Source organism: Erinaceus europaeus, chromosome 2 (genome assembly GCF_950295315.1).
Source record: "Erinaceus europaeus chromosome 2, mEriEur2.1, whole genome shotgun sequence".
NCBI lineage: Eukaryota > Metazoa > Chordata > Mammalia > Eulipotyphla > Erinaceidae > Erinaceus > Erinaceus europaeus.
Genome location: NC_080163.1, coordinates 94,140,261 through 94,156,488, shown reverse-complemented (window position 1 = coordinate 94,156,488; position 16,228 = coordinate 94,140,261).

The window sequence follows — 16,228 nt, the reverse complement described above, 5'->3', positions numbered from 1 at the left end:
AGTACTATTTGAACATCTCCTTGTGTTATACATTGCTCAAAGTCAGTTCCCAAGAATATAGATCAATGATGTTAGATGAGGACTAACTACTCACATAAACACCCTTAGACTATGGCTAGCTATAGTATACTTAGTTGTTTCTTGTCTCACCTAAGAGCATAAAATTATATACCCCAGAGCCTAGAACGTGACTTACAGTAGGTAGATATAAATAAATAAATATTAAATCAATCAATTAACCATTTGACTTATGCTTGACATTCACTGTTAAAATTTAAATCATGAAAATTTTAGTCACATTAAAAAGGCAATAAACAGGATTGTGTCTTTATTGTTTTATCAGGGAAATAATGATTTACAGAACAGTTACCACCTGGGTATATAGTCGTCAATCTACTTGTGATAGGTATCTACATAGCAACCCCACCACCAATTTAAGTCTTCTTCCACCATCTTGCAATGAGTCCCCTATGTTCTTTCAACTAATCCCTCATGACCTTGCTCTAATGACAAGAGTTTATCTTTTATTAACTTTGACTTTTTTTTATGTTTGCTTCCAGGGTTATCACGAGGTGTCCATGCTTACATTATGAATCCAATGGTGGATTTTTTTTTCTTCTTTTTTTTTTCTTTTTGGATAGGACAATTGACCTGGAACAGTGAAGTTTCATGATGGAAAAAATAAATCTTTTAGGTTTCAAAGAGAAAACAAACAAACATTCTTTGGTGTTCACTGAGAATACAATGGTTGGTCCATCGAAATAAATTTTATATAAAGTATTAAACCTAATAGTTCAAAATACAACCATGTTTTAGTTCAAAATTCCTGTCATCAAAGGGTCTTAAATGTTCTACATTAGAAAATACTTTTTATATGAATGAAGCCAAGTAAGAGTGCCTATCTTTTCTAATTTTATTTATTTATTTTTCCTTTTGTTGCCCTTGTTGTCTTTTTTATTGTTGTTGTAGTTATTATTGCTGTTATTGATGTTGTCGTTGTTAGATAGGACAGAGAGAAATGGAGAAAGGTTGGGAAGACAGAGAGGGGGAGAGAATGATAGACACCTGCAGACCTGCTTCACCGCATGTGGAGCAACACCCCACAGGTGGGTATCCGCAGGCTCAAACCGGGATCCTTATGCTGCTGGTCCTTGTGATTTGTTGCAGGTGCGCTTAACCTGCTGCGCTACCGCAGGACTCCCAAGAGTGCCTATTTCTAACCTCAATAATGAGGACAAAAGACACAGGTCAGCTTTGGGAATTTTGTAATTTGAATAGTAAATGACTCAATACTTCATTGTAACATTTTGGCTTAAAGAAAATCTAAGTTTCTCCTCTACAAGTAAAATTCTTATTAAGTCAAAAACTCCCAACTATTTTTTTCTCATTTATATGATTTGTTATTCTACCATGAAGTCAGATTAGTTAGATTTTACTACATCTTCAAAAATCTGTGTTGCTCATTACCAGGGCTACTTGTGAGAATTTAATATAGTAGTTAATGATTTGCGTCAACCTCTCTCAAAAGAAGAAAGTTAGACTAATTCCTGTAGTCTCCACAGCAGTGATATTTAAAAGGCAGGAGCTGCTCTGACCCAGTATGAAATATACTTAAAGTCACAAGTCATCTGTATCCCAGAACTAAGGCTAACTTATGCCATCCCTGTTCTCATTTGAGTTGCTTAGCCATCCTGAGCACATCATTATTCCCCCTAATCTGCAATAACTGAGATTTCTTCTTTAGGCTGAAGTTAAAACAATTATTAAATCTCTATCACTTTAGTATCATTAATTTTACTTCAGTAGCTTTCATATTTTATTCCTAATGAAGGTGTAGGTTAGCAATGTTTCATTAACATTACATTTAAATATATACACATTTTAATTTCTGTTTATTGCCTTTACTGGGTTTATATAATTCCAGTGAAATAAACTTGGTTCTAAAACAGAAAATATCAACAACTGTATTTTTAATGAATAAAAAACTGGGAGATTGCTTAACAAACTGATCCAACTACTTTCATATTCTAGAACAGTGCTCTGACTCCTCTCTAATTTGATACTTTTTATCTCAAATTACATTAAGTAAATATTAAAAAGTAATATGTTGATGGATTGGGGGATTTTTTTATAATGAAGTATACCAGCTCACAAAAAATAATGAAAAATTTCTAATGATGATGCACAAGTCCAAAACTATCTTTCATTATTTAATGATGCCCTTAATTTAAACATTTAAAATTTAGGAACAGATTGTTTGATTAGATGCTGATTTTATAAGTATAATTAGTATAAGAATAAAAACCTTAATTATAATGAAATATACAGAGAAACACTGAAGTTATTTATTTGTTTCTTTATAATACTAATGATAGTATCATAGACCAAAAAAAGAACCAAGGTGGTTTATTTTACGTAGGGACTCTGAAAAATGGGTCAAATACATTCCTTTTAGGAATGTGTTAACTGTGTCTCATCTCTCTGTGTTAATCATTACGTCCAGAGGCATTTCAGGGTAAACATAATGTGTTTCAGATTTATTGTCACTTAAATCACTGAAAAGTTGTTTCTAAATGTTAGTTCATGGCAAATGAGCTTTTGAGCCTTTTTAAAAAATACTTTCATGACCTTGCCTTTATAGACAAAAAAAAAAAAAAGTGTTTCTGTAGTTGTGATTATGAAATTCCATCAATATGAGGCCTAATTTTGGAGGACTAAAAAAGTCTTAACAGATTTTCAACTTGAAAAAATTTATCTCCTACTGCTCTCCTGCAGTGTTGTCTAATCTATTTCTATGAATTTGATATTTAAGAAATTGAACTTTGACTTTAATCTAAAGGTTGTCTTAAAGCTTCTTTTTAATTAACTGACATTCCACCATTTAGTTGTCAAAATGATACCTAACAAGAATATTTAACTGGGGGACAGGTGGTAGCACAGATGGTTAAGCACACACATTACAATGCACAAGTACCCAGGTTCAAGGCCCTGGTGTCCAACTGGGGGGAAAGCTTAACAGTGTTGAAACACTACTGCAGGTATTCCTCTGTTTCTTTCCCTCCCTGTCTATTCTCCCTCAATTTCTCTGTTTCTATCCAGAAATAAAAACTAAATAAACAAAATAAAAAAGTGTATTTAACCCTGAATGGATTCAACTTTACACCTATGCATTTCATCTTATTTGCAATAGTGCTTGTATTAGTAGTAATAAGGCATATTAAAGCCTTGAAATTCAATATTTCAACTGTTTATATCAATAAAAATAAAAGAATGACAACAAAATATGAACTTGCTAAAGGATTAGTTTGTTATTGCTATAGTTTAGTTCAAAGGGCTGTGGAGAATATGGTAAGGACATTATATAAATGATCTAATTTAGTATTCTCCATAGTTTTTTTTAACTAGGTACATATTCTGTTTTGATATAGGAAACTTCAACTTCTCAGAATCTTAGACATTTGGTAAATTTTTAAGAGTCATAAATTTTCAAATATCAGAATGTGAACTCTTCACATGGACAAATTCAGGGTGTGCTCACATAACAGAAACACCATAGTTTAAATGTTTTATATGAAACTATACCTATATGATTTTTTAAATATTTACTATTTACTTTATAAGTCAGAGAAATTTGGGAAGAGAAGAGATAGAGAGGAAGAAACCTACAACACTGCTTTACCACTTGTGAACATCTCCCCCTGCAAGTGGGAACTGAGGGCTTGAATCAGGGTCCTTAGCACATGGTAACATATAAACTCAATTAGGTGCACCATCTCCAGCCCCTAAGACTTGATTTTTAACTACTAGAGCCTGAATATATAAAAAAAAAAAATGCCTGATTGATTTTTATGAAAAGGAACTCAAGAATTGAAAGATATATTTTTAAAAAGACTGTTAAAGTCAACAAAGTCTATACAAGGCAATGGTGCATCCAGTAAAGGACACGTTTCAATTCTTAATGACCTAGGTCTAAGCACCTGCCCCCACCTGCAGGAAGGAAGCTTCACTTGGTGGTGAAGCAGAGCTGCAGGTGTTTTCACTTGCTCCCTTTCTATTTCCCCTTCCCTCTCAATTTCTCTGTCTCTATCCAATTAATAAATAAAATGTTTTGAAAAGTGGTACAGTGAAAGAAATGAAAGAAATTTTGAGAGGGCATAACACAGTTTGTAGTTTTTTTTTTTTTTTTTTTTGCCTCCAGGGTTATTGCTGGGGCTCGGTGCCTGCACCACGAATCCACTGCTTCTGGAGGCCATTTTTTCCCAATTTTTGTTGCTCTTGTTACAGCCTTTGTTGTTTTATCATTGTCATTATTGTTCATTGTTGTTGGATAGAACAGAGCGAAATGTAGACATATAAATCAGTAGTTAATTAATATGAGAGGGGGAAATCAATTGTATGTCTCAAAGTTTCTCAAAACACAAACTGAATCTTTTTAATATATAGGCTATGTATTTGATATACGGACTCTCTCAAAAGCCTAGACCAAGTAGATTAGAAGCTTCCAATAGCACAGCTATATACAAGATACTGGGTACTGTACAGCAAACCATAACAAAGGGACTTTTCAAAGTTAACCCAATTAACAAATATTGTGATGATAATATTAACTATTGATTGTCTTTTTGAACCCTAAGACAGCAGGAACCTCACATCTTCACTATAGAGCCCCTACTTCCCCCAGTCCTGGAACCCTTGGATAGGGCCCACTTTCCCGTAAACATCTCCCAATCCAAACCAAATAATATTGCATCTGCCGATCACAACCTAACCAAAGCAACAATTGCCATCTCAACATGCTTCACCTCAGACTGTATTCAGAGACTTCACGTGTGGAATGACAACCCTTCAGCTTCATTACTCGGGTGAGACCTTTCCTTTAATAGTACACTCTAATTTCATCTCAGGTAGTTCACTTTCTAACAAAGTCCCATAACCTAGATATACACCAGTTTCTGTGAGAGAGAGCTTATGTGCACACGTATCCATAAACTAGTGCAAAATATATACCTGAAAGCAGGATTACACTAGAGTTTGCAGTGAGTACCTCCCTAACACTTCCTCTCCACTATTCCAAGCTTGGGATCCATGATTGCTCAACAAATTGTTTGGCTTCATATGTTAACTCTCTTTTCAATCACCAGGTTCCAGATGCCACCAGGATGCTGGCGAGGCTCCCCTGGATTGAAGACCCCACCAATGTGTCCTGGAGCTCAGCTTCCCCAGAGACACACCCTTCTAGGGAAAGAGAGAGGCAGACTGGGGGTATGGACCGACCAGTCAACGCCCATGTTCAGCGGGGAAGCAACTACAGAAGCCAGACCTTCTACCTTCTGCAACCCTCAACGACCCTGGGTCCATGCTCCCAGAGGGATAGAGAATGGGAAAGCTACCATGGGAGGGAGTGGGTTACGGGGATCGGGTGGTGGGAAGTGTGTGGAGTTGTACCCCTCCTACCTTATGCTTTTGTTCACTAATCCTTTCTTAAATAAAAAATTTAGAAAAATAAAATAAAATAAAATAAAATAAAATAAAATAAAATAAAATAAAGAACAGAGCGAAATGGAGCGAGGAGGGGAAGACAGAGAGGAGGAGATAAAGATAGATACCTGCAGACCTGCTTCGCCCCTTGTGACCCCCCTTCAGGTGGAGAGCTGGGGGCTCAAACCATAAGCTTTACTCTGGTCCTTATGTTTTGCGCCATGTGCACTTACTCCACTGCGCTACCTCCCAACACAGTATCTTACCACTTCTGTGACAATGTCATAAATCAAAAAGGACAGTAAAAAAAAATGTTGGAGAGGATGCAGAGGTACAGCAACCCACTGCTGGTGGGAATATAAATTAGTCCAGCCCCGGTGAAGGGCAGTCTGGAGAACTCTGAAAAGTCTAGAAATGGAACTCCCCCATGACCAGGCAATTTCTCTCCTGGGAATGTAATCCTAAGGAACCAAACACTCTCCTCCAAATAAATCTGTGTATACCTACGTATATAACATTACAATTTGTAACAGTCTGAACTAGGACATGGGAGCCCAACAATGGGATGAGTAGGTAAGAAAGTTGTTTTATATATACACACAATAGCATATTACTCAACTATTGAGAATGATGAATTGACTTTCTTCACTTCATCTTGGAAAGAGCTTGAAGGAATCATGTTGAGATAAGCCAGAAAGAGAAGGCTGATTATGGATGATCTCACTCATAGGAAGAACATAAGAAACAAGAATAGGGGGGTGGGCAGTAGCGCAGCGGATTAAGCACACCTGGTGCAAAGCACAAGAAGCTACACAAAGATTCTGGTTCCAGCCCCTGGCTCCCCACCTGCAGGGGGGGTCATTTCACAAGCGGTGAAGCAGGTCTGCAGGTGTCTTTCTCTCCCCGTCTCTGTCTTCCCCTCCTCTCACCATTTCTCTCTGTCCTATCCAACAACAACAACATCAGTAACAACAATAATAATAACCACAGCAACCATAAAACAACAAGGGCAACAAAAGGGGAAAAATAGCTCTGGGAGCAGTGGATTCGTGCTGTAGACACCAAGCCCCAACAATAACCCTGGAGGCAAAAAAAATTTTTAAAAAAGAACAGAAATGGGAAACACAAAACTTTGTTGGTGTACTGCACCAAAGCAAAGAACTCTGGGAAAGAAAGGGAGTTAAGGGAAGTAGAGGGAGGGCTTTTTAAAATTTTTTTATCATCTGGTAGATGATAAAGAACCTAATTTGGGAGTGAGAATATTTTTAGATAGCTGTCTTGGTAAGATGAGAAATTGTACCCATATGCCAACAATTATATTGTAAACAAGCTACCAGTAAAAAAAAAAAAAAAAGAGAGAGAATAAAAAAAACTTTCCCAGTCATTTATTTCCCATTTACTTCATCTCTTAGTACCTCCTGCTGTCACAAACTTTTAATTCTGTTTTTGTTTGTTTGTTTATTTACATCCTTTCATCCTGTTCAACTTTAGTTTATGGTAATGCCAGGAAACTGGACATGAGACTGCACAGTAATTATATATTTTTAACTAACTTTGAACTGAATCTCCTAAAATTATTTAAGCATTTAAAACTTTCCTTACTGTGGTGTCTATTTTTTATCTTATTTTTTAAAACAACAGTTAAGTATTTAACTTTAGTAAATTACTTCTAGAAAAATGTTCCTAAAATTTGAGGCTGATTTTTTTCCTTTATGATTTTTATTGATATTCTTCTCTGCTACAATGAGATCTGACATAAGTACTCTTCTAGTAGCTCTTCTATAGATAGGAATGGTTCCTTAAAAAGTTAAAAGCAGGGAGTAGGGTGGTAGTGCAGTGGATTAAGCGAACATGGCGCAAAGTGCAAGGACCAGCATAAAGATCCTGGTTTAAGCCCCTTGCTCCCCACCTGCAGGGGAATCCCTTGAAAAGCGGTGAAGCAGGTCTGCAGGTGTCTATCTTTCTCTCCCCCTCTCTGTCTTCCCCTCCTCTCTCCATTTCTCTCTGTCCTATCCAACAACGATGGCAACAACAACAGTAATAATAACTACAACAATAAAAAAACAAGGGCAACAAAAGGGAAAATAAATAAGTAAATATAAAAAATTTAAAAAGTTAAAAGCTGGAAAGTTAAGATTAGAAGTACCCACAATAGCTTATTTTTTTAAAGAATTTGTCTGTTTTTGTTTACACTAACAAAAACTATAAAAACTTGAAAATTACCACCACCAAATATTTCTTAACTTAGGATAAGCTATTATTCTTCATAACTTCTGTTATGAAGACTTACAGCATTCAAATCTATAATGCAATTCAGAAGTTCTAATTCACACCAGTGACTAGTAAGTGAAATTCCAACATATACCTTTGTGATTTCATTTTCATCTTACTCATTAGCATAAAGGAAAGCATTAACCAACATTCTTTTCAGAACTACATCCTACTAGTCAACTGCAGTGATAGGTAGCTCATGGATGCAACATTCAGAAAAATATCAAAGCATTCTATAGTCAATTGACTATTAATTTACTAATAAAGAGCATTGTTCATTTTTATTATATATTGACTGCTATACAGGTTTTTGTTTATTTTTGCTAACAGGGTTATAGGGGTATGTAGCTGTATGATGAATTCACTGCTGTTGAAGTTCTTTTTTTTTCTTTTTCTTTATTTTATTTTATTTTTTATAGACGCAAAAATTAAGTGACAATGGGGGAAATAGAAAGTCTCTTGCAGTACTACTTCACCACTCATGAAGTTTTGTGCATAGTAACTTGCATGCTCTACCAGGTATGCCACTCAGCCTGGATAACACAGTCTTTATGTTCATCAAATTTACAATAAAATTATGTACATATATATTCATATGATCTTTTTGGAGAGTTATTTGGATTTTTATAAGCACACCTGAAGTTGCTAATACAGTGTCCTTATTTTCAAGGTAATCTAACAAAATCTGCCTACTTTTCCCTGTGTAGGAGGGGTGCCACTAAAGGAGCTTTTCTAGATAGCTGGAGAATGACCAAATCTGCACATGTGTGCATATATTTATATATATGCATGTACAAGTACATATGTTTTTGTATAGGAAAAAGAGAAAATAAAAAATAGAGGTTTAGGGTGTCAGATGAATTAAAATTCATGTCCTTACCATCTACTCCTTAGATGTTTACAGTACAAAAGATACCTGTCATTTTATCAAGTTCTAGGTCTAAGTGCTATTATTTTCAATATGAATCTGTTTCATATTCCATTGCGTATGGGTTCTTACAGAGAAATTTCTTGAATCACATGGAAAAATGCTTTCTTTTTTTTTGTTTTCTCTTTTATATTTTTAGTTTCTGTATCGATTTAGCGACTTCTAATTCCACACAGTTTACATTTGAAAAAGCTTCATCTCTTCACAATAGCTTTGCTTCTAATCCCTTTTCATGTGTGACACTCTATAGCTGACTTCTTTGATGAAATTTGACATTGATCTTCACATCACAATTTCCCTGAGGTTTGCCACTTTCATCTTACTTAAAAATAAACTGCCACCAAATAACTTTTAATACAATGCCCGATTGAGTTTGTCTTCTACATAGGACCTATGGATTAGATCTTTTAATTTTATAGAGAGACATAAAATTTTATTCTTTGTTTCATAAGCCAGTGAAGAATGAGAACAAAACTGAGTTTAAAAACATACACACACACAACATGGCAATTATTAAGATGGAAACTGTTGCTTATTAAAGTCCTATATAGTATTTTAGAATGTAGCCAAATAAAACTTAGAATATAAATTATCAGGAGTCGGGCAGTAGCACAGTGGGTTAAGCTCATGTGGCACAAAGCTCAAGAACCAGTTTAAGGAACCCAGTTGGAGGCCCTGGCTCCCCATCTTCAGGGGAGTCCCTTCACAGGCAGTGAAGCAGGTCTACAGGTGTCTATCTTTCCCCCTCTCTGTTTTACCCTCCTCTCTCCATTTCTCTCTGTCCTATCCAACAACGACAGAATCAATAACTATAACAATAATAAAAAAACAAGGGCAACAAAAGGGAAAATAAATATTTTAAAACATTTAAAAATGTTTAAAAAAATAATAAAAAGAATATAGGTTATCCTCTTATCCAGCCCACTCTAGAACTATAAAAAGGTCAACTTGAGGATATTTATATAGACTAATTTTTTAAAAAGTTGAAAATTTAAGTGCATCTTTTAAATGTTAGTACTGACCATTATTTTATCAAGAAAAAGCAAAGTCTGAGAAACTGTGATACCTAAGAGGACCCTGAGGAGGCATGGTCACTAAATTAATGTGGCATCCTGAATGGGCTCTGGGGAGAGAAGAAATGACTGCAAGCAAAAAGTTAAGTCTTTTGAGGCCAGGTGGTGGTGCACCAGGTTGAGCACACATGTTAACAGTACATAAGGACCTGGTTTAAGCCCCCAGTTCCCACCTGCGGGGGGGGGGGGGGAAGGAGTTTCACAACTGGTAAAGCAGAGCTGCAGGTGTCTCTTTATCTCTCTCCCTCTCTATCATTCCCTCTCCTATATTTCTATTTTTCTATCCAATAATAAATTTTTTAAAAGATTTAAAAAAAGATGGGAGAATGATAATTGATCAAGGAAGACAAGGTTATGTTTTTTTTTTAAATTAACAGCCTCCAACCTTGAACGACTTATAACAGTATGATTATTCGTATAATAATTTATGACAAATTTAATCTCTTAAGACATGGAAAATGTATCACAGTTATGAAGATCAGATGTTAGTAATGGCTTTCATTGTGTCAAAATCATATGGAGACTCTAGGGAAAAATCTATATCTTGGACTTTTCCAGTATCTGGAGACCAATTGAATTATTTGACCATTTGGATACATCTTCTATAGTTACTAGACACATAGTTCTACTTTCTGCTTCGATTGACTTTAAGATGATCTCAGTTGGCCCACCTATAGAATCTATGATAATATCTTTTTCTCCAGCTCTCATTTTAAAAATCTCTTTGGCCAAGTAAATTAACATCCATATGGGTTAGGACATGGGCATTTTGACCTCCTCTTGAAAAAAAAAAAAAGACATTTAGTATCAAAACAACCTTGAAATATGTAGGTATTTTGTTAGCAGAGTTCATTAGTCTAAGTAATCAATATATGTCGGAATCAGGATATGACCATCTATTTCAGTTTCCCATTCTCAAACTAATGTGTGTGCATGTGTGTGTGTTGCTATTATAAATACATACTCTAGCCAGATGTCAGAAGCAAAAATCAGAATTTATCAATGATGGAAATGATAGGTTATAATTTTATGAGGGATGGCCAACAATGTACATTGTCAGAACATAGTATATGGTGGCAAAGATTAAAAACACAGGCAGAAAACCTGGAGTGTATTCCTACCTCTGCCAAGTGAATTACTGTAAATCAATTTAAAGATAATTATTTTATGTCTCTAAATTTTCTTTCTCTTGTATGCAAATGTGTATACTACCAAGTCAGCCTGCGTTGCAGTATTACAAAGATCACTTGTAGTAGCTTAAAGGGATCTATAAATCAATGCATTTAAGTGTATTTTTTTATGTATGTAGTCTAACAAGTAACCATTTCTTCTTCTTAATGAAAACAAAACTTATGTACATGAAGATTCTTTTGAGATTGGGCGATCTGTTTATTGCTTGACTTAACTACTCACTACATTTTATTAACCTCTACCAAGATTATGTCACAGTCTATATTAAAACAAAAGATACATAATTCCTCTTCTCGGAAAATCTTCAGTCCTATTTCATAGATGGAAAATAATGACTTACTCAGCACAGTTTTATAATAATATTTTCATAGCCAATGTGTTATTATTAATACATACTATTTTATTATTAATTTTTTAGAATGTTGACCACATGTAAACATGATTTCACTGCTCTAAAGCCAATATTTTCATTCAATTACATGTACAGAGACAGAAGTGAGAGTGGCAACACAGCATATGAGCTTCACTTGGTGGGGTGGGACACAAATGTGGTGCTAAGACTCCAAGCTAGGTCATGTGCATGACAAGGCAAGCTTACTTTCTGGTGAGCTATTTTTCTGGCTATTGTTTTCTTTTACAGTCACAGAGCCATATCAACTTACATAATTAAGTTTTTCTCTATAAATGCAAGATATTATAGAGATTGGATAACATATTCACTTCAATCTCTATAATCACAGCATGTGTTGATATTAAATATTTAGACACATATTACAAACAAAAATTAAATGCATGTAGCAGTATAGACAGACAAAAAGAAAAATACAACACCAAATTGAATGATAAATCTGTTTCTTGTGTGTCAGGTCACTTTTTTTTTTTTTTTTTTTTTTATTTATTTAAATTTTTAATTTAAGAAAGGATTAGTGAACAAAGGCATAAGGTAGGAGGGGTACAACTCCACACAATTCCCACCACCCAATCCCCATAACCCACCCTCTCCCATGATAGCCTTCCCATTCTCTAGCCCTCTGGGAGCATGGACCCAGGGTCGTTGAGGGTTGCAGAAGGTAGAAGGTCTGGCTTCTGTAATTGCTTCCCTGCTGAACATGGGTGTTGACTGGTCGGTCCATACTCCCAGTCTGCCTCTCTCTTTCCCTAGTAAGGTGTGTCTCTGGGGAAGCTGAGCTCCAGGACACATTGGTGGGGTCCTCAATCCAGGGAAGCCTAGCCAGCATCCTGGTGGCATCTGGAACCTGGTGATTGAAAAGAGAGTTAACATACAAAGCCAATCAATTTGTTGAGCAAACATGGATCCCAAGATTGGAATAGTGGAGAGGAAGTGTTGGGGAGGTACTCACTGCAAACTCTAGTGTAATGCTGCTTTCAGGTATATATTTTGCAGTAGTTTATGGATACGTGTGCACATACGCTCTCTTTCACAGAAACTGGTATATGTCTAGGTTATGGGACTTTGTTAGAAAGTGAACTACCTGAGATGAAATTAGAGTGTACTATAAAAGGAAAGGTCTCACCCGAGTAATGAAGCTGAAGGGTTGTCACTCCACACGTGAAGTCTCTGGATACACTCTGAGGTGAAGCATGTTGAGATGGCAATCGTTGCTTTGGTTAGGTTGTGATCGGCGGATGCAATATTATTTGGTATGGAATGGGAGAAGCATACGGGAAAGTGAGCCCTATCCAAGGGTGCCAGGACTGGGGGAAGTAGGGGCTCTATAGTGAAGATGTGAGGTTCCTGCTGTCTTAGGGTTCAAAAAGACAATCAATAGTTAATATTACCCACACATTATTTGTTAATTGGGTTAACTTTGAAAAGTCCCTTTGTTATGGTTTGCTGTACAGTACCCAGTATCTTGTATATAGCTGTGCTATTGGAAGCTTCTAATCTACTTGGTCTAGGCTTTTGAGAGAGTCCGCATATCAAATACGTAGCCTATCTATTAAAAAGATTCAGTTTGTCTTTTGAGAACCTTTGAGACATACAATTGATTTCCCCCTCTCATATTAATTAACTACTGATTTATATGACTACATTTTGCTAGGAGTGTACATAAACACCATTCCCATCACCAAAGGACCGTGACCCATCCCTCCCGCCCATTCCCACCCCCCACTGGCCCAGGAAGCTACATGTCTACTCCTCACCACTGGGTTTTTACTTTGGTGCCCTACTTACAATTTGATCAGGTCCTGCTTTTAGTTTCCCTTTCAAATCTTCTAAGTCAGCTTCTGTTGATGAGTGGGATCATCCCATACTCATCTTTAACTTTCTGACTTAGTCCACTTAACATAATTCCTTCTAGCTCTGTCCAAGATGGGTCAGAGAAGGTGAGTTCATTGTTCTTGATAGCTGCATAGTATTCCATTGTGTATATATACCACAGCTTTCTCAGCCATTCATCTGTTGTTGGGCACCTGGGTTGCTTCCAGGTTTTAGCTATTATGAATTGTGCTGCTATGAACATAGGAGTACACACCTCTTTTTGGTTGGGTGTTATGGAGTCCTTGGGGTATAACCCCAGGAGAGGAATTATTGGGTCATATGGAAGGTCCATGTCTAGCCTTCTGAGGGTTTTCCAGACTGCTCTCCACAGAGGCTGTACCAATTTACATTCCCACCAGCAATGTAAAAGGGTTCCTCTGTCCCCACATCCTCTCCAGCATTTGTTGCTGCTGTCCTTTTTGATGTATGCCATTCTTACAGGAGTGAGGTGGTATCTTAGTGTTGTCTTAATTTGCATTTCTCTGACAATCAGTGACCTAGAGCAGTTTTTCATATGTTTGTTAGCCTTTTGGATCTCCTCTGTGGTGAGTGTTTTGTTCATTTCCTCTGCCCATTTTTGGATGGGGTCATTTGCTTTTTTGTGGCTAAGTTTGCTGAGCTCTTTATATATTTTGGTGATTAGTTTCTTGTCTGATGTCTGGCATGTAAAGATCTTCTCCCATTCTGTGAGGGGTCTCTCTGTTTGTTTAATAGTTTCTTTGGATGTGCAGAAGCTTTTCAATTTGATGTAGTCCCATTGGTTTGTTTCTGCTTTGGTCTTCCTTGCAATTGGGTTTGATTCATCGAAGATATCCTTGAGGTGTAGATGGGAAAGTGTTTTACCAATGTTTTCCTCTAAGTATTTGATTGTTTCTGGTCTGACATCTAGGTCTTTGATCCATTTGGAGTTGATTTTTGTTTCTGGTGAGATAAAGTAGTTCAATTTCATTCTTCTGCATGTTTCAACCCAGTTTTCCCAGCACCATTTATTGAAGAGAGCCTCCTTCTTCCATTTAATCCTTTGGGCCCCCTTATCAAAGATTAGATGCCCATAGGTGTTGGGATTTACTTCTGGGCTTTCAATTCTGTTCCACTGGTCTGTGTGCCTATTTTTGTTCCAGTACCATGCTGTTTTGATGATGATGGCTTTATAATATAGTTTAAGGTCTGGGAGTGTGATGCCTCCATTTCTGTTTCTTTTCCTCAAGATGGTTTTGGCAATTCTAGGTGTTTTCAGGTTCCAGATAAATGATTGTAGTGTTTGTTCTATTCTCTTAAAGAAGCTTGGTGGAACTTTGATGGGTATTGCATTAAATTTGTATATGGCTCTGGGGAGAATGTTCATTTTGATGATATTTATTCTTCCAATCCATGAGCATGGGATATCTTTCCATTTCTTGGTATCAGTTTCTATCTCCTTGAGTAGCGACTCATAGTTTTCAGCATACAAGTCTTTCACTTCTTTGGTCAACTTTATTCCTAGGTATTTGATTGATTTTGCTGAAACAGTGAATGGGAGTGATTTCTGGATGTCTTCTTCTTCAGATTTAGTGTTTGCATAAAGAAATGCCACTGATTTTTGTACATTGATTTTGTAGCCTGATACCTTGCTATATTGCCTAACAACTTCCAGTAATTTTCTACTGGATTCTTTAGGTCTTTCTATGTATACTATCATATCATCTGCAAATAGTGAGAGCTTGACTTCTTCCCTTCCAATCTGTATCCCTTTGATTTCTTTCTCTTGCCTGATTGCTATGGCAAGAACTTCCAATACTATGTTGAAGAGTAACGGTGACAGTGGGCAGCCCTGTCTAGTCCCTGATCTGAGGGGGAATGCTTTCAGCTTCTCTCCATTGAGTATGATGTTGGCTGTAGGTTTGCTATATATAGACTCCACTATCTTGAGGAATTTCCCATCTATTCCCATTTTTTGTAGAGTTTTGAGCATGAATGGGTGTTGGATTTTGTCAAAGGCTTTCTCTGCATCTATTGAGATAATCATGTGGTTTTTGGCTTTGCTTTTATTGATGTGATGAATGACATTGATTGATTTACGGATGTTGAACCAGCCTTGCATTCCTGGAATGAATCCCACTTGGTCATGATGAACAATCTTTTTGATGTGTTGCTGTATCCGGTTGGCCAAGATCTTGTTTAATATTTTGGCATCTATGTTCATCAGAGATATTGGTCTGTAGTTTTCCTTTTTTGTTCTGTCCCTATCAGCTTTTGGTATCAGGGTGATGTTGGCTTCATAAAAGGTGGAAGGGAGTATTCCTGTTTCTTCAATCTTATGGAATAGCTTAAGAAGTATGGGTATTAACTGTTTCCTGAAAGTTTTGTAGAATTCGTTTGTGAAGCCATCAGGTCCAGGACTTTTGTTGTTGGGGAGATTCTTAATAACGGTTTCAATTTCTTTGTCTGTGATTGGTGCATTTAGATTTTGTAGTTCTTCTTGGTTCAGTTTTGGAAGTGCATAGGTTTCTAGGAATTGTTCCATTTCTTCCAGATTCTCTAGCTTGGTGGCATATAGTTCTTTATAGAAGTTTCGCAGAATTCTCTGGATTTCTGTGGTGTCAGTTGTGATATCTCCTGTATCGTTGACAATTCTATTAATTTGAGTCTTCTCTCTTTTTTGTTTGGTGAGTCTGGCTAGGGGTTTGTCAATTTTGTTTAATCTTTCAAAGAACCAACATTTGGCTTCATTGATCTTTTGTATGGTTCTTTTATTTTCGATGTTGTTTATTTCTGCTCTAACTTTAGTGATTTCTGTCCTTCTGGTTGCTTTAGGGTTCCTTTGTTCCTCTTCCTCTAAGTCCTTGATGTGTGTAGTAAGTTCGTTCATTTGGGCTTCTTCTTGGTGTTTAATATGTGATTGTATAGCTATAAGTTTCCCTCTCAGTACTGCTTTAGCTGTGTCCCAAATATTTTGATAGGTTGTGTCTTCATTTTCATTAGTTTCCAGGAACATTTGAATTTCCTGTTTGAGTGAGTCTCTGA